A 7946-nucleotide genomic window follows, 5' to 3' on the forward strand; every position below is an offset into this window, starting at 1 on the left:
TAAAGTTTTCCCAGAAAAATAAAAATATGTAACAAATATTAATATTTTTCATATAATATCCTAGGCCTTGTGAAACTCCTGTAGTTTATCCAAGCACCAGAGGCCATAGACTTCAGGTTAGAAATCCCTGATTATATAGCTTTGATGTTCTATAGTTTTGGGGCCAGAAGAAATCGTAGGTTATTGTAAATTTTATAGAATTGAAAGGTCATATTTTGAGAAAATCAGAATATACTCTAATTCTGTTGACTATAAACCCTAATCTATTTGTAAACATACCAAAATATTCCATAGAGTAAACATAAATGAATGTATTAAGCATTTGTAATACATGAGAATTTAAAACTCATTTAATCTACCCTGAGTTATACTTCATTTTCAGAAATACTGGTTGAGCCATCTCAACAAAAATGTTCTTTAGACTGAAGCAAGTTTGCTAAACTGCTTTTGAACTTTTAACTCATTGATTGGGCCTATGAGAACAACAAAACACCTGGTGGTCAAGCAGTGTGACTTCTGTTTCTTTTAAAAAATCTTGCCAGATCTGTCAGACTATGAGACTTCACATTCTCCATTAAAAGACAGAGAAGACTGTAATAATACTGAAATGAAAAATAAAAGAAGTATTGTTTCATTTCTGTTTTGAAAGAACGGAAAAGAAAACAAATCAAGAACAAGAAATACCCAAAAAGGCCAAAGAGTAAATTATTTCTGTTTAGGACACAATTTTATCCGTCTCAATTTATAGGTGAGATCTGTATTGCTGAAGTTTATACTGATAATCATTACAAAGCACATGAAAATAGATGAGAAAATACTTTAGCTTAAGAAAAGAATATTATTTTCTTGTTTGTAATATTTAGTTAGATTCGGATAGTTTGAAAATTACAATTTTGGATTTAAAAACAATAAAAATATACCACATAAATTTTCTTAGGGTTTTTTTAGAACAAGGCAGGAAGCAAATAAATAAGACACAATAAGATGACTGAATGACACTGTAGTAATCAGAGTCCCAACATTCAAAATAGAAAAATTCTAGGAGCGTTTATTTACAAAGGAACTATTTTCAAAAGCGTAGGCAGCGTGTAGGGGAAGCCCAGGAATACCACAACACTTAGAGTTAGCAACAGCAGAGCTTTACGGCGTCGAGGCTCAAACGACAGGTGAGAGCCATTAATGCAACGCAAAAGAGAGTCTTGTAGAGAAATCTGTCTGGAGAAGAGCAAGGACCTCTGATGGAAAGACATGTGATTCCCAAGACGACCCCCTAGGGAGGAAGGGATCAACACCCTGACCTTACTCTCCTGCCTCCCTCTGATCTGCTGGGGCTTCCCATCAGTAAAACATAGCTTGAAGAAGCCAGAAATCAAGGAAACCATTTGATGCTGGGAGTGGATCTCAAGGGGCAAATAGGAGGAATCTGGCCCAAATACGTAAGCACAGAATTGGATGATTTTGAGAAAATTAAATAATATGATCATATGAGTGGATTATACTCTAGATATCTTTTAATTGCAAAATAGCATGAAGTCTTGTTTCATCATTATTTTCCTCTACTCCTCTCATAGGGGAGAGGGAGGGGTGAAGAGGGGGAACAAATGTTCTCAGAGACTTCTACTCTCCATGGTCTATAAATTCCTTGCAGCAGGATGCCACATCTTATAAACCTTTCTATCCTAAGCACCTAGCATGTATTTAGCACACAATAAATATTTATTGATTAAATTGAACAAATATGTGAATGAATCACTTAAATGAGAAGGGATTGATGCAAATAAATCCCAACGGTAAAAATGAAAATCTATATAAAGCAGATCGTTAATCATAAATGTAACTCCCCGGGGGGTTTCTCGTAAATCGGTGTGAAACTGAGATGCTTTTAATTCTGTAACACTTTGGCCTAGGTTTCAAAATTATTCCTTTAGGTAACCTCATACAATTCTCTGCATATCTAAACATATGACAGGCCCTATGTTTTCAATTTATTTCATGGTAAGATGGTTCTCAAAATATTACTAATTCCTCCAGTTTTCTTTGGGTGTTATATTGTAACATATTAATCTCTAATTGAAAACAGGACGATCTGTTGGAATGAATCAGTGCTTACTTAGGCCACCCCAGAGAAATAAATCTCAACACTTTCAGGAGAGCCAGGGGAGCCTTGTTCTTTTGGCCTCAACTTGGCTCACGAGAGAGTGATCATCTTTAAATAGCATACGTCAAAATCAAAGTCCCTTAGAGACTTAAAATGTGTAGCTAAATCCATTTCCAAGTGAGTTTTCACTTGACTGAAAACACTGCTCCCCACGCAATTCACACTCTGAAAGCCTATATCCTCACGCTAATTACGAAGTCATTCTTCTCTGTCCTTTCCTTTCCTTCTTCTATACCAGGAGACATCTATAAAACATTCCCTGGTGACATAGGCAACTATGCGGAAAAGGAGGAGGGCCACAAGTATACGTATAATTTGCCAACTTCTTTTTTTTTTTTTTTGAGGAAGATCAGCCCTGAGCTAACATCTATGCCAATCCTCCTCTTTTTGCTGAGGAAGACTGGCTCTGAGCTAACATCTATTGCCAATCCTCCTCCTTTTTTTCCCCAAAGCCCCAGTAGACAGCTATATTTCATAGTTGCACATCCTTCTAGTTGCTGTATGTGCGACACGGCCTCAGCATGGCTGGAGAAGCCGTGCATCGGTGCACGCCCGGGATGCGAACCCAGCCGCCAGTAGCGGAGTGCGCGCACCCAACCGCTAAGCCGTGGGGCCAGCCCGCCAACTTCTTTATATACTCTATGATAGAAGCTGAGGGGTATTTTTGTTCAAAGTTTGTACATTCTGCCTTGAACATAGGCATGACAAAAATATCACAGATATAATAGATGGTGGAGGAAGAAACTGAAGAAAGAGGCAGAGGACAAAGGGAGGAAAGAAGGAAGGGAAGGAGAGAGAGAGGGAGAGGGAATTTTCTTCTACTTATCCATTCATAATTCTTCAATCAAATTCTTTACATCAAAGTAACAAAGAAAAAATGGAGAAAATGTGTAAGAGAAACAATAGGTGTCACCCCAAATCTTCCAGATCCTTAAATAGATCATGGTCACAGTCTGATGGCCTCTAAAGTAGAAAGGAAAAGGGGCTTTTATAATTCAATAATATCTTATTGACTTGGGTGAACTTTAAGATAAAGACAAAGGGATTTAGGGAAAAAGACGTAAACGCCATACAAAAGAAAGGTCATTGGAGTCAGAATATGTAGGTTTCTGTTGCGGCTATGACTCCAAATGCATCTTTTGACTAATAAAACCAGGATTCTGATCAGTTACACAATTAATTGTACATAAGATGAGCTAAAAACAATTACTGGAGAGAAGCCTCTCTTGGAACTAAGAGAATTTCTTCCGTGGTTGCTCAGTAAGAAGACATTATGTGATGCAGAAAAGAAAAAAAAAACTAAACAATAAATAAATGAGATTGGTATACATAACCTATAAGGTTCCTTCCAGCTCCTCCAGAGTGTTCCAAGCACCCTGAAGTCTAGTTGAGTTACTTCTTTAAATCAAAACATTAATCTTCGGAAGGCTGCTTTCAACAATCAACCAGCATGCAGCTAACAGTCCTATAAAGCAATTCGGTGCAGTTCATTATTTAAGGGTACATTTTTACAACTAGTTTATCTTTGTGGTCACAATATGAAATTATGTTGTTTAAAGATAAGACATTCTTTGGATGGTTGAGATTTTAATGGGAATTTAATGATATAATTTTTTAACTTTTTAAAAAATCTTTTCAAACATACACGTATTGTAGGATTGGTCAGATGCTAAGATGGGTAAAGCATAGTGGAAAAATGGGAGAAACACAAGATGAGAATGTCAAAGCGGGAAAAGACAGATAACACAGGTCCTGTTGAGCCATGTTAAGAAACTGTACTTAGTCTCACAGCAACAGGAAGCAATTAAAAAGTTTTAAGCAGAGGAATATGTGATCTGAGCTATTATTTCTACATTGTTTTAAGAGTCTATTGACTCATGTACTAGACGACAAATATTTTATAAGGGCAGGAATCTTGTCTTTTTTTTTTAATCCCCAATTATCCAGCATAGTGCCTGATACATGGTACCTGGTGAACTAACTAAAATGCCTTTATGGTTGACTAACAGTGCTTATGAGGTGTGCGGCAGGCACCACCCTTCAATGATCCCTCTCTCCTAGTATTCACACCCTTGTGTAATCCTCTCCCTTTAAGTGTAGACAGAACCTGTGACTGGCTTCTAACCAACAAAATATGCCAAATGTGATGGAATATCATTGCCATGATTAAGTGAGATAAGATTATAACTTGCATCTTGCTATCAGACTCCCTATGTTGCCTTCTTGGCTTGCACACTTTGATGAAGCAAGATGCCATGTTGGAGAGATCCACATGGCAAGTTATAGCCAACGGTCAGCTCAGAACTGAGGATTTCAACCCAACAGCTCTTTAAAAAATTAATTCTGTTAGTTTTTCCAGTTGAAGGTAAATCCGCCGTCAGTCGAGCCTTTGGATGAGACACCAGCCCTGGCCAACATCCTGACTGCAGCCTCATGAGAGACCCTGAAGCAGAGGACCCAGCAAAGCCACGCCCAGACTCTTGGCCCACAGAAACTATATAATAATGACTGTATGTTGTTTTAAGCCACTACATTTGTAGCAACTTATTACATAGCAAAATATGATAAGTAGTATTTCAAGGAGGGGATGCTCACTTCACTCTAATTCATTCTTCTCTGAGAATGAATTTTACATAGAGGTATAGGTGTTTGGGCTAAGATAGCGGGCACCCTGGTCACACTATTAATTAATCCATAGGTAGTCTCCTGACATGAACTGGCCATTCAGAATCTGTCTCTCAATAATGTAACTCTTGGAAAAGAGAGAGAATGGGGTGGAAGTAATTCACATTACTAGCGTCACTCTAGAAAAAAGGTTGAAGAACTCCTAATGCTGAGGGTACAAGTCAACAAACCATATTTCTGGCAATGGCAATGGCAAAGTTGGTATATTTCAAAGAATCTCTTACAGATTTAGATAAAAAACTAGAATTTATCTATACAACCTTTTAGATCACAACTCAGGTTATGGTTATAGTCCTATAACCATAGCCCTTCCTTTGTATATTAAGAGAAAAGTTGAGTTAAATTTGCAGACAATGATTTTTTTTATTGACAGTTTTCATCGTGGACAATGAAATTTGGGGATATAGGACGTACATTGCTGATCATGGAACCATGGTTAAAGAAAGTAAAGAGTGAAAAGAGTTTAAGTTGGAAGTGGAAGATGATTGAAAGTACTTATAATTTTGAGAGAATAATATGAAAAATGCAGAGGTACCTTCTTTCTTCCAAGAGATGGAAAATAAGGGAAGGATAAGATGTAATAAAAATCCATTCCTCTATTTGTAAAATAAATAGATTAGACAGAATATATTCCTAACCTCCCTTGAAGTTATAACTTTTTATGACCCTACAAAGAACTCTCTATAAGGAAAACAAAAGAAAACTGAAAAAACAGAAGCAAGAAAACTTCCATATCTATGCTGCTTCCACTCCATCCTCCTCCAGAAGAAGGCAGCACGAAGGAAGAGGATGGAAGACACGACTCAGTAGGCCTTTTAAGTGGTTGGAAATCCAGTTACAGTGAATATTATAAATAAACCAGGTTAAAGAAAGAGATGCTTGGATTAAAGAATAACTCAGATAAAACATTTAGAAATCTATTTTTTTGGCATAATACAAAACCATAAGCTTGAATTATTATTTACTATGATTTATGATTAATCCTGCATCATTCATCAACACAATTGCTAGTACACAAAAATCACCAACAATCTAATGGAGACTTAATATCAGTTTCCTTTCTAAAAGAAGTAGTATTCTTGGTTCACAGTTAGGCATAAAATGATACTCAAAACATCAATGCTAATTCAAGGCACCAGGAGGCAGCAGTCACTCTGCATCTAGAGTTTGTAATCTCATTAGCACGGCATTCCTTGCTGGGTGGTGAGAGCATGGAAATTTGAATGGCCACTTTCCCTGTCTTAAATGTGTATGCATTATCACAAGAGATGGAGAAACTGACTTGTAAAGTTGAAATAAGATGCAAGATTGTTTTTTTGTGTGGTCTTTCTTCTTGAAGTCTAATTCCAACTATTTACAAAATCTACCAAAAAAAGCAAAGAACAATGGTGGAACTCTGAATTATTTCAAGCCCTGCTTTTTTCACCCCTCAGGCTGTACACAGACATAATCACCCAGACCTAAATTGTGCCCTTAATTGTAGAGAGGATGCCTTAGAGAAAGTCTCATGTGTGGGTTTATGGTAGAATTTGGCCCAATATCCTGTCTTAGGCGGATCCAGTTTTGTCTGTTTGTCACATTTTTCTGGTTCAACAGCCATTACCTTAACTGTCCTTTGTTAGTGTGTCTGTTAGAAAATTCTGAAAAAGAATAAAATTATGCAAAGCATTCTGAAAATAGGAGATATTAAGAATTTATTCAGTTCAGGGACATTTTTTATAGTGTATGGGTGTGTATGTATTTTAATCATCAATATCTATGTTTATGCAAATACATTTTACATGTAGGTAAAGATTTTAGGATATCCACTTATTTAAGGGATCCATTGTTAAAATAACTCAAGAAGAGAAAAATAATGCAAGAACAAAATAATTCAAGTGTAATAGAATTCAAGTGTAAAAATTGCGAGGCAGAATTCTGAAATTTATGACTGCTACTTAAGAAAAAAATTAAAATTTCTATCAATGAAATAATTGTGCTTTGGAAAAGTATGAACAGCTGGCTATAGAGATACAACAAAAGTAGTTTGATTTATATAAAAAGTTCATAGACTCTGCACTGAAATAAAATATCTAAATAATTTGTATAACAGTGAAAATTACAGTATAGTAAACATAAAGATACCAGACTAGAATTCAAGAGACAAAGAATTAACCTAGGACTGCAAACAGCTTCAACTCAAGTATCAATTCCAAATAACAAGACCTACCTAGAACACTTTGTTGAGAATGAGTTATGGATCATAGTCAGGTTCAGCAGGAAAAATACTAATAGCAATTTTTACCATAGATAGGTATGAAAAGAAGTGTGTTTGGTGGAGGAAGGGAGTGGTGAATATGCGGTATCCTTGTCCTAAGTAATATTGCCTACAGCTTCAGCTATGTGATTTTTTCCACAAGTCCTTTTTATGCTTCATTATTTGTAAAAACAACAAGGCTGGACTATATCATATCTAAGACTGTTTTCAGTTTTATCATTTTAGATCTGTGCAAATTATACTCAAGCATTTTAGGAATAAACACAAGATTATTGATAACATGCAAACATTGCAAATATGTAATTCAATTGATAATTTTTGTAGAAAAATTGAGTGAAGAGACATAATTCAGGATTGTCATAAAATCTGATTCAAAAGCCTGTTAGGAGTTGTGCTTACTGGGTAACATCACCACTATAATCCACATATGGATTTACTAAAACAAAATGTCAAAGTGTTTCAAGAAGAAATCATTGTTTATTGTTTTCACACTAGTAGCTAGAATAATTCCATAGAGAAGTCTGATGACATTAACAACATGAAACTCTGAGCACAGTTTAGAGAACTGCCTAAGAAGGGTCTACCTACTCCTCAACTGTTAAGGACTACATACTAAGTGTAACAATTTGGAAGGCACTATTAACAACAGATGATTTTTAAAATCTAAATCCATCAATATCTTGTCTATGTTCAACCTTAAAAAGGAGAAAGAAGATGTTATCAAGATAAGAAAGGAAAGAAAAGCTGCAGTGATTATGGCAAGACATCTTAATATGGATTGTTCTAAACCAAACCGAAATCCTTGCTATTGATCTGTGTTAACCCAAACCTGAAATTATGACTCCA

This window comes from Ceratotherium simum, chromosome 13 (genome assembly GCF_057802395.1).
Source record: "Ceratotherium simum simum isolate JZ-2026a chromosome 13, ASM5780239v1, whole genome shotgun sequence".
NCBI lineage: Eukaryota > Metazoa > Chordata > Mammalia > Perissodactyla > Rhinocerotidae > Ceratotherium > Ceratotherium simum.